A 15,841-nucleotide genomic window follows, 5' to 3' on the forward strand; every position below is an offset into this window, starting at 1 on the left:
ATTACTCCTAGTCTTCTTTTCCTCATTACAGTCATCACATTTTGAGGTGAACTCATCTTCCAGACTGGAAAAATAACACAGGAGAATCTTGAAATGAAGATTAAACCACCCTCCTGGGTGGCACTCTCCATTCTAGCATTCCTTTAATTCTCCTGTTATTTACAAACCTATGTCAAAGGCTAAGGAGGAAGGGTGGGAGGGAACTATAATGACTGTGATGAGGACGAGTAGGACCAAGAGTAAAGAAGATGACCGGTAAGTAATTTGAGCATTACCTCTACTTCCCGTGTCCATGTCATAGTCACTACATTATGGGGTACCCCAAATAACCAAGCATTTGACTGAAATCTAAACATTGCTTATCGCCAGTACTACTAGTATAAACATCCATACATTTAATACAGTATAAAACCTGACCAAGAAACAAAACTATATGCTCTGAGATATGAAATAAAGAGCAAATTAATGCAAATCAAATGACAAGATCCCAACACCAACATTTGCTTGATTATCCAAAACATTATTAAGTCTGTAATCTTTCATCAATCAATTAAGCTATTGCCTGAGCACCGGGAGGCAGATCTACAAATCTCTTGAACCAAGACCTATTGCAATTCTGCCCAAGAGGCTTTTGTACCTGCCCTTTACCATGCTAGGATCAGAAGCAGACTGAGTCACCTGGATGACTGGACTGTAGATTTAATCCACCTGCACAAAGTCATTTTAGTAGCTTTCTGTTCTCTTCTTGACTGACCAAAAGTGACAAAAAGATGATCAGATTTTCTGAACTCTTGAGATCTGTTGAGAAAAATAGAGAATACTCTCCTAATACCCAAAGTTTCCCAAAGTGTCTCCTCCCCATAAGTAGGAGAGTGGAAGAAAGGAATGACCACCTCTTGTGAAGTGTGAAAAGGAAAGTTGACCTTGGAATAAAAAATGGGTCTAGTCTCACAATTACTTTATCCTCAAAAAACCTGAGAAAAAGAGGGCGAAAGCTGAATGTTCCCCAATCCTTTGTGCTGATGTGATAGCTACCAAAAAAGTAAACCTTAAAGGGAAAGAAAATGTGAGATCCACATATGGAGAAAGCTGAAGAGCTTTAAGCACTGCAGGAAGATCCCAAGGAGGTGAATGAGGATGAAGATCAGGCTTAAAAGTGGAGAAACCTCACAATAATCTATAAACCAAGGAATCTATGTGTTTCCAGTGCTCCTAAAACTCTCTAAAAGCCTTCCTTGTAACCTACTCAGATTTCAGAGTAGAAACAGAATAAGTTGAAAGCCCTACACCAAGAACTGCCAAGCAGAAGAAATGGCACAAGATTAAATCGATAAATCATGCACTAAACACCATTTGTGAAATTAAGACCAGTGCTTAGAGTAAGCTTTAATGGCAGAAAGTCTCCTGGATTTCTGAAAACTATTTACCAGAGCAGCCGGTAGACCTTGCTTTAACTGATTCATCCTTTCAACCTCCAAACCTACAGACTTAACTTTATCAGAAGAGGCAGAGGGGAAGTCTTGAGAGGAGAAGATAAATAGAGAAAGAATCCTAGGAGGAGCCCTGGCCATTGAATGCAACCTCTGAAACAAAGACGGGCAAGGCCAGAAAGGGATCACTAGCGCGACATTTGCCTCCTCATGCCGAATCATGATCAAACCCCTTGTGATGTGGGGAAAATTGGGAAAGACATGCAGCAGCCTCCTGAGCCACTTTATGTTCAAAGTATCTAGCCCCAAACTCCTTCCTCTTGGAACTGAGAGCAGAATCTGTGAGCTTTGGCATTGCTCCTTGAGGCAAACAGGTCAAGAAAAGGATTTCCTGCATATTCTTCTGAAGGTAGTCCTGGACAACGATAGATTCCCTGATGAAGTAACGTCTCTGCTCAGACAATCCACCTATTTGTTGTACACAACTTTGATGTCAAGTGCTGACAGACAAAAGAGATTCCTTTCTGCTCAAGAGTCTGAGAGCAATTACTCTCTGATTCAGAGAGTTGGAGTGAGTGTTTCTATGATGAATGGTTTTCACCAGAAGGTTCCTTTGATAAATCAATGACCTGAACTGAATGAGAGCTATGTGAAACACTGTAAACTCTCTCCAATTTAATGATCACTCCCTCCATTGACCATTTGAACTGAGATGGCTGATTTCCCCAGTCTATTTACCTGGCATCTGTGGTTAAGATCACCGGAAATTGAGGTTGCACCTCCAATCCTTTGCAGATATTTTGAGAGCCCATCCACCAGACGATCTTTCTTAATCTCTGGAGAAAGAGAAATCTTGGTGTCCAAGTACTGAAACCTGGGAGAGAAATGTGTGTGAATTTGCCACAGAAGGGGGCATAAGTACAGATGAGCCCACTAAACTGTAAACACACAGGGTGCCATATGACCCCATATTTCCATTCAAACCCTGGCTGTGACATCAGATTTGCGGAAAAGTGGTCTAATCAGGTGCTGAAGAAGATAAATCCGAACTCAGGATGAAACCAACTGATACTTGAGAGCATTCAATCGCAACCCCAGACTGCAAATTACTATCTTTGTTTGTTCAAGAAAATGAGAATTGATTTCCTTTAAAGGAGCATGAAGTAAACAGTCATCCAAGTAAGGAAAGATGGTAATTTCTCAAAAATGAAGATGAGCAACAATTGGCACCATCATTTCTGTGAGGACTTGAGAAACTGACATCAGACCAAATGACAGAACCATGAATTGGGAGTGATGCTTGCCCACTGGAAACCTAAGATATTTTCAATAAGCCTTGGCAATATGAATATGCAGTTAGGTATCCAACAAATCAAACATGATCGTAAAGTGATTGAGAGGAATCAACAGGATTGTTCTCTGTAAAGTCTCCATCTTGAATTTGATACCTTGGACATTGGGATTCAACTGCTTCAAGTACAATACAAGCCAGAATCTCCCCCGAAACCTTCTCCACCAGAAAAATGTTCAAGTATTTGCCCAGACCTCATTCTTGAACAGGAATCAGACAAACCTTGCCCTTCCTGATCAAAGCTGCAATTCCTTCAGAAAAGACTTTACTCTTGAGGGGGTTCTTGGACATGGGCATAAGTATGGTCCCCTAGTGTTGAGGCAGAAATTGAAACTCGATCAGAATCTTTTTTCACAACGTTGAGGACCCATCAGTCTGTAGAAATCTGTCTCAAGGCAGAAACTTTTAATCTGATTGTACCACCAACCCGTGGAAGCTGGCCAATTCCCTTCTGTTCGACATTGTCAAGACTGCTGATTCGTGGAATCTGATTCCTTCATTTGCTTCCTGAAAGAGCTAAAGGAAGAAGATTTCCCTTGATTCTTTGTAGTATATTCATATTGTTGCACTCTTGAATGCTGCATGAAAGACATCCATATTAAAGACTCCAGACCCTTGCAATAATCCTTCCAATAAGAAGAATGTTTACACTCTTTGAACAGACAATTGAGTGTATCTTCTAAATCTGTACCAAGCAACTTTGCTATTCCAAACAGGATTTTAAGGGCTGTAGCTCTTTGAGCGGCATTTGTATTCCAATCCTTCGGATAAAAATTATGCCTAGCAGTCTTGGTAGCACCACTTGTTAAAGCTGTATACCTAACCACAAAATAAACATTGGAGAGCTACTCCACCTGACGTTTCATGCTTTCTATTAGCTAAGAGCATTCAGAGCCCTCTTGAATGTTCTTAAATAATGCATTAAAGTCTGTTGTTAATGATTGAGCTGTGTCTGCCCCTTAAATACCAGCTCTCATTGTCACATGAGATGTTACAAAAACCTTTTTAAGGGAGGAATCCACTTTTTTTTCTTATCAGCATCCTTCAAAAATGTATGTTTAACTATTGAGGATCTGGCCACCAAACCTGCCACCACAGAGTCCACATAAATGTTGTCTGGCAAAGGAGTATACATGTGCTCCAGAGTCTATAGTTTAGATCTGAATCTCGATAGGGCAATTCTCTCTGGATCTTTCTGTTCTAGTTTAATGATCTTCATCACAAACTGATGAAGCGCAGGCCTGCATTAATGAGTTTCTGGAATTGGCGAAGAACTGCATCTTGCAAAGTAAATGGTCTTTCACCACCATTAAAACCCATATTTTCTCTGATGTAGGCCAACACATCAGGTAATATCTCCTTAGTAATGTGTTTTCCCTTTCGTTCCAGAACAGAAAAATATCCTCTAAATCTGAGCACATCAGAAAACTATTTCTCTTTTTTGGGATTACTTTTCTGAAATTCCTTCAAGGTAAAAGAATCAGCCTTTGTAATCCTCTCATCATCCATTACCTACTTACTTCTCTGCATTCTCTTGGGTGAAAGAGGGGAATAACTAGAGGCAGTAGAAAACAGGGATTCTGATTGGGTAAACATGCTTCCTCTTGATAGATTGTTTCCCCACAATGGAAAAATAAAGCAAAGTCAAAACTAGGCGAAGAACACAGCAGGAATAATCACAAACCATACATTTAGTCAAAAGCTACCCAGACTCACCTGAATGCTGGTTAATAAATAGAAAGAGATAAACTCCAGAGACATGCATCCCGCTCTGTGAAAGTGAAAGCCCATGCATACACAGATCACCATTATCACCAAACTACTGCGCATCATCTGGAATGGGCTGCCTCCACTGCAACATGAAGCAGAAACATCCTATATCTACACACAGGACTTCCCTTCACATCCCCTAGACCGGGAGAAAATAATCCCCAACTGTGAATTTTGCACTGCCTCTTTGCATGGCAATTTCAAGAGACCCTCATTGCAGGTGAAATCCCCAGTGAGGCCAGCTGGCAAGAGATTACTACTCCGGAAAGAGGCAGAAGGTCCATGCCTCTGACGTCCTGCGATCTCATTCCCTGTGGAGCCAGGAAAAAGAAAACAGGAGGATTCTGGGAATGCTAGCCTAAGTATTGCACCCAGAAGGGTGGGTGGGGCTTCATTTCAAAATTTGCCTGTGCTCTTTTTCAGTCTGGGAAGTAAGTTCATCTAAATTAATATTATGATTTGGACAAGGACAAGTGGCGTAGAGGTAATGAGTGAGTGCATAAACCAAATATATAAATATATTGTTTGCGTAAATGTACTTTTGTGGCCATAATGTGACTGAATAAAGTTTGTAATGATTGTTTGATTGAGTGAGTGAATGAGCATGCTAGTGAGTGGGTAACAGAGTGAGTGAGTGACTGTGCAAGTAAACGAGTTTGCAAGGGAATTAATGAGTTAGTGAGTGAGAGAGAGAGAAAATCATCAACTCTACAGCCAGGCCAAGAAAAAAGGTATGAGGTGCCTAAAGAAAATTGATGAATTTGTTGAAAGCTAACAATTCTCAATGTCTTTATGAGAGAAAGGAAGGTTCTGATCCATAGCATTGGGGATAAGAGCAAATATGTACGCTGTATGAGTTTTCAATAGCTAACAGTTATTCATTATTCAAAATTATATTTTACTATAATATACAATTCATACAAATATACAGCCATCAAATCATGACGTGATTATGGCTATTCAGCGAAGTTACATGCTATTAAATACAGCATAATTTTACTGTCTAAACATCTTTCATCAATTCACAGACAAGCATACAAACAGTTGTGTATATACCATACATGGCTTTACAGTGCATTTACATTAAAAGCCAAGCACACCTTTACCATCCACCCCTTTACCGCACAATTTCATTTTCTGCTAAAAGATTTTTAGATGCTCATTTTAAAATTAAAGCAAATCTAGAGTAACGTAAATAATAAGATATCCTTAATATTGTTTTTAATATATATTTTTAAATATTTGAAATGTGACCCTACCAAGATGGAAAATCCCTGCAAATGAGAAGGTCACTTTAAAAACATCGGGCTAATTCACAAAAGTGAATTGAGACTAAAGTCTAACTTTATAACTTTCGGTATTCACAAAGGGAATTTACGAGAAGTAAAGTTAGACTTTTGACTCAATTAAACTTAAGTTTTGGCCTTAAGTTTAACTGAGACCAAACCTGAGACAAAATTCTAACTGTATTTCTTGTAAATGTCTTTTGTGAATACCAGATGTCGTAAAATTAGCCTTTTGTCTCAGTTTACCTTTGTGAATGGAACCCATCACATTTTCATAAGGCACTTAAATTACAGGTTTAGAGATGAATTTCCTTGAAGGATTACAAGGAAATAAAAGCATATTTTTCTTATAAATAAAGACTTTACCTCAAAACTACTATTAAAATGGGCATCGACTGAGGGACTTATTATGACTATGATGGTCCATCAGACCACCACATTGAACTGTTGTAGCCACGGTGTTTGAGTGGGCCCCGCCACCCCAGAGGTCTGTCCGCCCCATTACGACTTGGGTGGTCTGATCACATTGGCACCACCACAACTACCAGTGATCAGAGATCTCTGACGGTGTTTCGGTGGTCTTGAAGCTGCAATATGCTTGGTGGGGCAAGTATATTATGAGTTTCCTCTCCGCCAGAGATTCATGGCGGTGAGCCTGCCATGAAAAGTGATGTGGAGTGGAAACAAAATGGGCCCTACAGGGGCCCTCTGTTGCCTCTGCTCCAGGGGATGCAAGAAGGGGGGCACTTGATGTGCCCCCCTCTCTGCATGCACCCCCAGTTCCTGCAAGGCATGGACTTGACAGTTCCTGCCCTGCAGGAACCTACAATGGCATTCCCATTGCGGTGCCTATTACAACTCGCCAATGAGTCTTTAACTAGGCACCGCTGTGGGCCAGCCAACGCAAGACTGCCAAACCTGGGGCCTCATTTATGAGGCTGTGCGTCACTTTTACGCCGACGGTGTGTCACTTTTTGTGGTGCACGAGTGGCATAAAAAATGCGCCTTGTTGCGCCATATTTACAAAGTGACGCATCTAGGTAGATGCGTCACTTTGTAAACCCCTGCGCCATATTATACCTGCGCCAGGTATAATGTATGCAGGGGGGGCGTATTAACGCAAGGAAGGGTCATAGAATTGACGCAGTGAAATCTATGAGATTTCACTGCGTCACTTTTAGGACGCCGTTGCGTCAAAATCTTGCGCCTGCCTCACAGCAGGCATAAGACTGATGCAGGCCCTTTCACATGGGGCTTGCCCCATGTGAAAGGACACGTTGCTGGAGTTGCGTCACTTTTGTGACATACTCCAGCAACGCGTCACTTTTGCGCTTACAGATACATCAGAAATACTGACGTATCTGTAACTCCATGCGACATGATGCGTCATACATTAAATATGACGCATCAGGAATGTCGCAAGGAGTGCGCACTGAGAAGTGACGCATCGCTGCTTTCACGCAGCGATGCGTCATTTCTCATAAATGAGGCCCCAGGATTCCAGTCGGAATTGGGCGGGCGGTTTAATAATAGCTTTGGCGATGCGGGAGTGAGGCGCTGGCCTAGCGGCATGCTCTGACACTACTAATCTGATAAGGCCCTAACTCTGAACTATGAAATAGTTACTGCTACTTTATCCAGTGGCATCCCGACAATGATGCTCCCTCCTTGGACAGCCTGCAGGCTTGTCCCACTGAAATTTACCTTCCCATAACATTTTGCTTCAAAATGTCTTCTAAATACAAAGGTAAGCATCTATTGGGCCCATTCCCCTTCTTCTTTCCTTTGTAGTTGGTAATATTCTTTTACTTTGAACCAGTCTAATGTGACTAGATGTCCACAGTTGATCTTTTAGGTGCTAGTCTTTACCTCAGACTTTAAAAATTAGTAACCCTGGTTCTACTGATTGGATTTTTGTTGTTTTGGTGTTAAATAGTTTATTAAATGTGCTCTATTAATCTAAAGTGGCGTGGGTTTGTATTGTATTGTAATTCCATTTATATAGCGCTTACTACCCCTTGTCTTGTGTTGTATATTCATATTAGTACTGTTTTTGTGCAACATAAATACTTTATACATTGCCTCTAAGTAAATCCTGACTACTTTTGTGCCAAGATACCCGAGGGTTAAGCACAGGATAATTTAGTGACTTTCGTAGTTCACCTTGACAGTGGTTGTGGCTGTTGCTTTACCATGGTTAACACCCCAGTCAACCAACAATCCAATTTCTCACAGTTACTTCCAGAGAAGCAATCCTCAATATACACTGATTTGTTAACAGTGATATGATTCAAAGCAAGAATAAAAGCCCTAAGAAAACTATAATTGATTTTAGAATTCAAAATGTATCCGGATACACAAATTGAAAGGGTTTTTTTCACTTTTCCCAGGTGTTTTGGCAAAAACTATTTAAAACATCCATAGTTGAGCATTATTTGACAAATAGTAAATGAAATTTGATTTAAAAAATTGAAGAGACATGGATTAGGTAACTATACAGATCGGGTCACAGACGGAAGCCACGTTTTCTAATTCAGTTGTGGAACTGCTGGTCGACCTGTTTAGAGGAAGGAGCAAAAAACAACATTGCCACTGAGGGTTGGCATTAATATTTTAACAGTTCCATTGGCAAAGGTCACCCTAACCTGCGTTGTTTTTTGGGAAATTTGGAGGAGGAGCAAGTCTTCCATGTAATGAGACAGGAGCAATCACTGACCGGTAGTCTGCTGCCTCAACGGTAGTCTGCTGCCTCAAGTTTAAAAAAAAAGTAAAGAAAAGTTTGAAAGACAAATGGTAAACATCCCACAGTTTTCATTTTTGGGAGATGCAGACAACACATGGACTAACTTTCTTGGATTACTCTCCTTTTTAGCATGTTTAAATGATGTTTTCTGTCTTCAATCTTGGGTATTTTTTTCAATGTCCTCCATCTAAGAGTTACTGGTATTCCAACAATCCATAATCTGTTTCCCAAAATATAGCACTAAGAAAATATTTTTGATTTATTTAAAAAATATATAAATAATGGGTTCTTTCTCCATTATTATTAATTGTCTTCTTATCCCTCCATGTAGCTGCATGTAAATGTAAGGTTAAAAATAAAAAGCTGCTTTTCTTCTAACCAGCAGTTGCATGTAAATTTGTGTTTAAAACTATTAAGCTTCTTTTTTTTTTAAATGGCAGTTTTTAAAATACCAACAGAAAACTTCTTTCTTCTTTCAAACTTCTTTTGGTTTACAAAGCCTGTCAAGAAAAATAAGTTTGTACTTTTGTTTGGAAAAAAATAGGCTAAATAACCAATTTAAAACGCTTTTTGAAAAAAAAAAAAAAAAAAAATATATATATATATATATATATATATATATATATCTTTTTTTTTTATGACAACTAGCCCAATGTGCAATACACAAACTACTTGTTTGGGGATTTAATTCTGGTTGGGACACAAAATACATATAAAAAATGTTTATTTAACATTACTGAACTACTCCCCTCAATCCTTCCAATAAATCTCCTTATCTACATGTGACTGCTCTTACCAGACGAGAGTTTCTCCTTGCTTCAGATCTTGACTGCAACACTCCACCCATAGTAGAAACAGATGCACAACAGTGAACCTCTTGATAAAAAGAAAAAACTGAAAAAGTCCAATTTTTCCCATTGACATGAATGGGAAACAGTAGGATCTTCTATGCATAATACTTTTAAAATATTGTGTTCAACTATCAAAAAAGGCAATAAAGTTTTTAAAAATTATTTCATTTTAAATTGTTATATTTTTGTAACTTTATTCAGTACTTATATTTTAGGATTTCTTTTAGTTTTACAATGAGTGGGGTGTTTTTTGTAGTTAATAAATATGTTTTTTGATTATTACATATGTATATCTAATATTTTTCTAATTATATTTTCTATCTTAATATAATTAACCATTAATGGTATTATTGTTTTATTTTTTTATTTAGACTTTTTATTGTTTGCAAATATTTATACACACATATTAAATGTAATGCCTTAGTATTTGTACACTTCCCCATCCATACCTCTATATCCCTTGCATCCCACTACGAAATTGATTTATAGTTATTTAAAATTATTACTACTCAAGTATTTTCATTAATACCTGAGTTATATATACACTTCCCAAGCCCATAAACCCATATCCCTTGCTTCACAATTCTAAAACAATATTTTGCTTATGTTTGAGACATTGTTTTAATTTAATTAAATTTCAATTGATTGAAATTATTAATGCTTGAGTATTTTATTTAATACCCGAGTAATTAATACACTTCCCAATATGCATAATTTTAAAATATTTAGAGAGAAAAATTAAATATGTATAGATTAATTAAATAATACAATTCCAATACACATATTTTTCAAATCTTTAGAGAAATAAATTAAATAAGTAGAGATTTTGATACATATCAGAGTATAATTTTCACTAACATCTGACACTAAATTTAAATTAATAATTATGTACTTACCCATACCTAACCATACTTACTATTATGCCTGATAAAGACATGCGTGGCCAAACTATGTGTGCGAAAAACATGCGTGATAAAGACATGTGTGACTACAGTTCTAAAAGGCAAGTCATTGTGAAGACTGCATGGTAAAGGCTGTTTTCCAATACAAAAGTGCTAGAAGCGGACATTTCCAAAAATAAAAACACAAGCATTAGCAAATCCAACAGCTTTGCTTTTTTATTGATAAAAGTGCTTTAAAATTGTAACTAATGGCTGAACTGTAGGGCTTATTTACAAGCCCCTTGCACGGCTGCAGCATCACTTTCTTTTTTTATGCATCGGTGGTGCAATCAGTGCACCACACTGCTTCATATCTACAAACTGGGGCATCGGGTTCAATGTGTTAGTTTGTAGAGCCTTGTGTCACATTATACCTGTGCCAGATATAATGTATGCAGGGTAGGCGTTCCCATGCAAAAAGCCACGTAGGAGTAGCGCAGTGAATGTGGTGGTGTGGCCACACCCATTGTGGAATGAGTCCCAATCAGACACGAGACCACCCCCACATGTGGGAGCATGCCCATGCAGGAAGTGGTTGCATGCACAGTGAATCCCCGCCCCACCAGGAACCGATACCGGTCTCGGACTCGGGCCAGGAATGGAAATGGTAAGCTGTATTCCCTATTTAATGGCAGCCACAGACAGCCCATGTTGGACACAGGCTGCAGGGACTACTTTAGGGGCCAAGGACGGGGAGGCTATGGGGTGGGCTGTTCCGGGGAGCTAAATCCACGCTCGGTGGAACAAAAGGTTAGAAACCTTCAATTTGAAACTCTTCTTTTCGGGCTTATTACAGAATGTTGATGGAAAAAAGCCCACATCTGAAGCAGTACTCCATGGAGAATTTCACCAATAATAGTAACGTCAGTGCATTGGTTTTCTCGCATGGGATCCTGGGCTAATTACTTACCCCGGTTTTCCCATCACTGGGTCGAGAGGTGTTTACATCTGGTTGTGAGTATCGAAGACACATATTTCATATGTATTTGAGAGCACTGCATGCAGAATGCATTACGATCAGCAATGTTTGTAAACATGAATGATCAATATTTGTCACCCTCTTTTTTCTATGAGCAGAATGTAAGAGGTATGACCCACAAACAGTGCACAGAATTTGGTGCATTATTAATTTTTATGGGGGCCTTAGAGCCTCAATATTGGAAGATGCGAGTGGACTAAAATAACTCCTGTTCTGGCTAAATAATGTATGTATCTGAAAATAATGAATCCTTTCAATTTCTCTTGTAAGTCCATAACACAGGCTTTGGAAGACAGATGTGAGCTTCTTTTACCTCGCAATTGAAAATGCTTGGTGTCTTTAGTGTGCATTGGATGAAAGATTGTTTAAAAGGGCTTCAATGGGATACCATCTGAGCCCTGAAAAAGTGTGACTACCTATTGGTACCTACTTGTCTCTCTTTCTTTTACTGCGTTATCTTCACAGGATGTAATGAAGACGTATTGTAATCGAACAACGCAGGAATGTTGTAAGTACTGGCTACACACACCCCTCGTCTGGCCTGCTTTAGTACGCGTGCATACACAATAAAACCTGGTCCTGAAGAAAGCCACCCGATGCTTGGGCTACCAAAGGTGGCTGAAACATGTAGACCAAACCCAGGATGACCATAGTAAGGATACATGGGACCAAGTAATTATCCCATGCACATCCACCACTGTTTTTAACATTGACCACGAACCCCAAAAACATTTGAACAAACTTGGGATAGTTACGATCATAGGGATTACCGAGCCAATTTTAAATCATCACTTCACATCCACGAAATCACATTTAAATAAATCCAGTTCCGCAGTAATATGGTGTCACAGCATACACTGGGGGCATTCGGCAAACAGGGTGGGAACCCAATGATGAAACATGTCACCTACCAGGTAGGTGAGTGAGTGGTAAGTGTGGGTTCCCAGTCCCTAAACTAAATCAGAAGGGAAGAAGAAGACTTGAGGTAACCAAATCATCAATTGGTGGATGTTCCATTCTCACATTACTTTGTAGAGCCCTGTGTCACAATATACCTGTGCCAGATATAATGAATGCAGGGTAGGTGTTCCCATGCAAAAAGCCACTTAGAAGTGACACAGTGAAACTTACAACATTTCACTGCGCCACTCTACGACTTGCTGAGTCAAAATCCCTACGCCTGCTGAGACCAGGCGTAAGGATTGGCGCAGGGCTTTTACAATGGGGCTTGCCTATGTGTTGTGATGCATTGCTGGAGTTGCAACATGGTGTCCATGGTGTCGCAAGGGCATATGATGCAGGCATGAGGAAACTAATGCAACAAAGTTGATGCTTGAGTTTCTTGTAAAAGAACCTCTGTGTGTCTGAGTTTGTGTGCGGTGGAATGGTTGGGCGAGCCATTAAATACAGGCTTTATGTGACCGAGTTAATGTGGGGGATAATGGGTGGATGAATGGATGAAATGAAGGATGTATCGGAGAGTGACTGGGCACAAGGATAGATGTGTGTAGCAACGGATGGACTAGAGAGTAGCTTCTTGCCACTAATTAAACAACAAACTGCAGCATCCTGGTCTCAGCCACCAGACACTCATGCATAACTATTTGCTGAGAGAAACCCTTTTCATGCACACCCTTCACAAATAAGATTCACATATCTGAACCTTTTTCACATTCACAGCGCTATTAACAAGTAAACCCTTTAAATATTTATCGACCATTCAACACACAAGCCATTCACATCACCCATAGACTCTTCACATAGTTGTCACTCAGACATTAACACATGGACAGTACAGGCAGGCACTACTCTCACAGTCATTTACCCAAAAAACTGTTTACACATGCACAACTCTTTAAAAACATAATGCTCACATACATACAAAACTCTCTACATCTACCTATGCGATTTAAACATGTATATCTTCAATTCCTACAAACACAATTCGCAAATTCACTCCTTTCACACACACCCACCCAACTCAACAAAAACACGCTCCATCCTCACATAATTCCCTTTCATCACATATTTCTATAAACATAAATTTTTCAGTCACATATTCATGGTTAGAGAAAACACACCCATCATACACCCATGCTATTCAGACAGAATATCCACAAAAAGCACACATTACAGTTAGTTTGAACACTCACACTCATACATACATGTTATATGTACAATTTGCATGCACCGCATTCATAGGAAGGGACCGTAGAAAGAAACACAAAGTTCTAATGGAACCTTTTATGACCAACAGGACCAGAAGTCCTCAAAAGTGACCATTTACTGAAAGGGTCAAAGAGGATTTTAGGGTGAGATAAAAAAAAGAGACAAAAAATTCCTTTATCTGTATCAAACCTTTCCCCAACCGACAATCGGCTTGCCTGCCACAGGCCCCTGCCTTCCTGTATGATACACCAACTCTCTGCGAACGCTTCCCTAAATTAAGATTAAGGGCCATTTTTATAAATCAAGTTGCTCATGACAGGTGGGATAAACATAAAGAGAAACAAACCGTAAAGTGTTATGAAACCATACCACAGATCACTTACACTCATACTTACGGATTGTTGAGAATAACCAGCAACGGTTCATCCTGGCTACATTCAGATTGAACCTTATCCCGCTAATGCTGGGTTATCCAAATAACCATTTTTTTCTCTAAGCAATTTACCACCTTATCCCTGTGACAATAAGCCAGTCCCAATCTACCTTACATCTCCTCCTCTTTTGTTCACTATATACAGCCGAGAGGATGATTTTTATTGTTCCACTCTTAAGAAAAGTTTTAACGGGTTCCATAGCCTCAGCTATTTCCCTATTTTATTCATTAGAAACTCCATTGGTCTGTTATGCATTTGCATCCTTTTTACTAACCACCATGAGAATTCGTAAGGTTTTCAGCACCTCACTTACAGCACTGTGAGATCACTCTTTTTTACTGATGTATTTGTCTTTTTTAATATTCATGAATGTATCTTCTGAATCGACTTTTTATGTAAAGGGAATTATTGATGGCCTCTCAAACTTATTGAATGCTTATTTGTAAACATACTTTTTATGCACATTTTCTATATGTGTACTTTTATGCATTTTATGAAGAGCAAAATAAAGTTGGTTGACTATCTATCGCTACTTTACCTCTATAGGTGGCCTCCCTAAATTGGCATTTAATACAAATCGCCTGAAGAGATTCACTCAGTGCAGCAAGAAAATAAAATTACAAGTTCTATGACAATTAGGCAGATAATCAGAAAGCGCAAGTTAAGGTTCCCCTGCATCGGCAGTACGTTGGAGAAAAGCATCTATTCTATCTATCCCAACTCTACCTCTATGGGTGGCATCCCTAAATTGACTTTTAAGCAAAAGGTTTGAAAGAAGAAAAGGTGTCAGCGGTAAGAGTCTTCCTAAGACGTCACTCCACCATTAAATGGGTCAACAGCATAAAACCACAAGCAGAAAAGAAGCAAGCTAGCAGTCAGGTGCTTTCTATCGGAAAGGTAAGGTGGAAAATGGGCATTGGTCCCTCTTTCCAATGCATCATATATTCAAACTTGTATTCAGCAAATGTCCTATAATTCTTCTCTCACACGTACTCTACAGTAGGCTTCAGCCACACATTTTCAATGAAATTGATTCCTTTTCACAGCCTCCTCCATATACACCCCTCTACAACAATTCGTCCTTGGTCTCCTCTCATTATCCTGTGTGAAAGCACCTCCCATCACCTTATCTTCACCGAGCCAAGCTAACTGTAACTCCTTTATTCCTCAACTATCTAATTGAAACAATACCCTTAATCTTCACTAACAGAGCGTTTGTCCACCTGCAATGCAAACGCTTGGAAACAAATAACAATATACAAAATGCGCTGTTGATTCAAGCCTACAACTTAGGCTAAAATAATAAATGCACCATGAAACTCAGGTTTAGCATTTCCATAAAATCTTTAACATATTAAATAGGAGTGTTCACTTCACCATATTAGTACAGCTATTACAACTATATCATTGACCTAATAAACATTCAAAATACGTTTAATGTGTCAATGAGTCACATCACTAATGAATGTTACATCATTTATACATAATTAATACAGTTCTATGAATCATTTTTTAAGCTTCACATTGAATCGTGTTAATTTCACAGGAACATGTTATTTGATTCACATGTCCTCTAACATCTAGTCTCACCAAAAGCGCTGAATAATATGTGAGTGCATATTACAGGCGGTTACATTGCACTCCTTACAGGTACCACATGTAGTTTACGAATTTCCACTCTATCAAGTCTAAACCCTGGCATGGTAGACCTCGCCTTCCTTCATGCCAAGGTGGATAAATTGATAACCAAAAGTTGCGTAATACTAGCATGTATTATTATTGCATTTAGGGCTATATTATAAGTTTCTAGTTATAGTATGACCCGTACATAAACCCCTGTTTAGGCATGGGCCGGAACTCCGAGTTAAAAGGTATTTAACGAGGGCG

This window comes from Lissotriton vulgaris, chromosome 8 (genome assembly GCF_964263255.1).
Source record: "Lissotriton vulgaris chromosome 8, aLisVul1.2, whole genome shotgun sequence".
In the NCBI taxonomy this organism is placed as follows: domain Eukaryota; kingdom Metazoa; phylum Chordata; class Amphibia; order Caudata; family Salamandridae; genus Lissotriton; species Lissotriton vulgaris.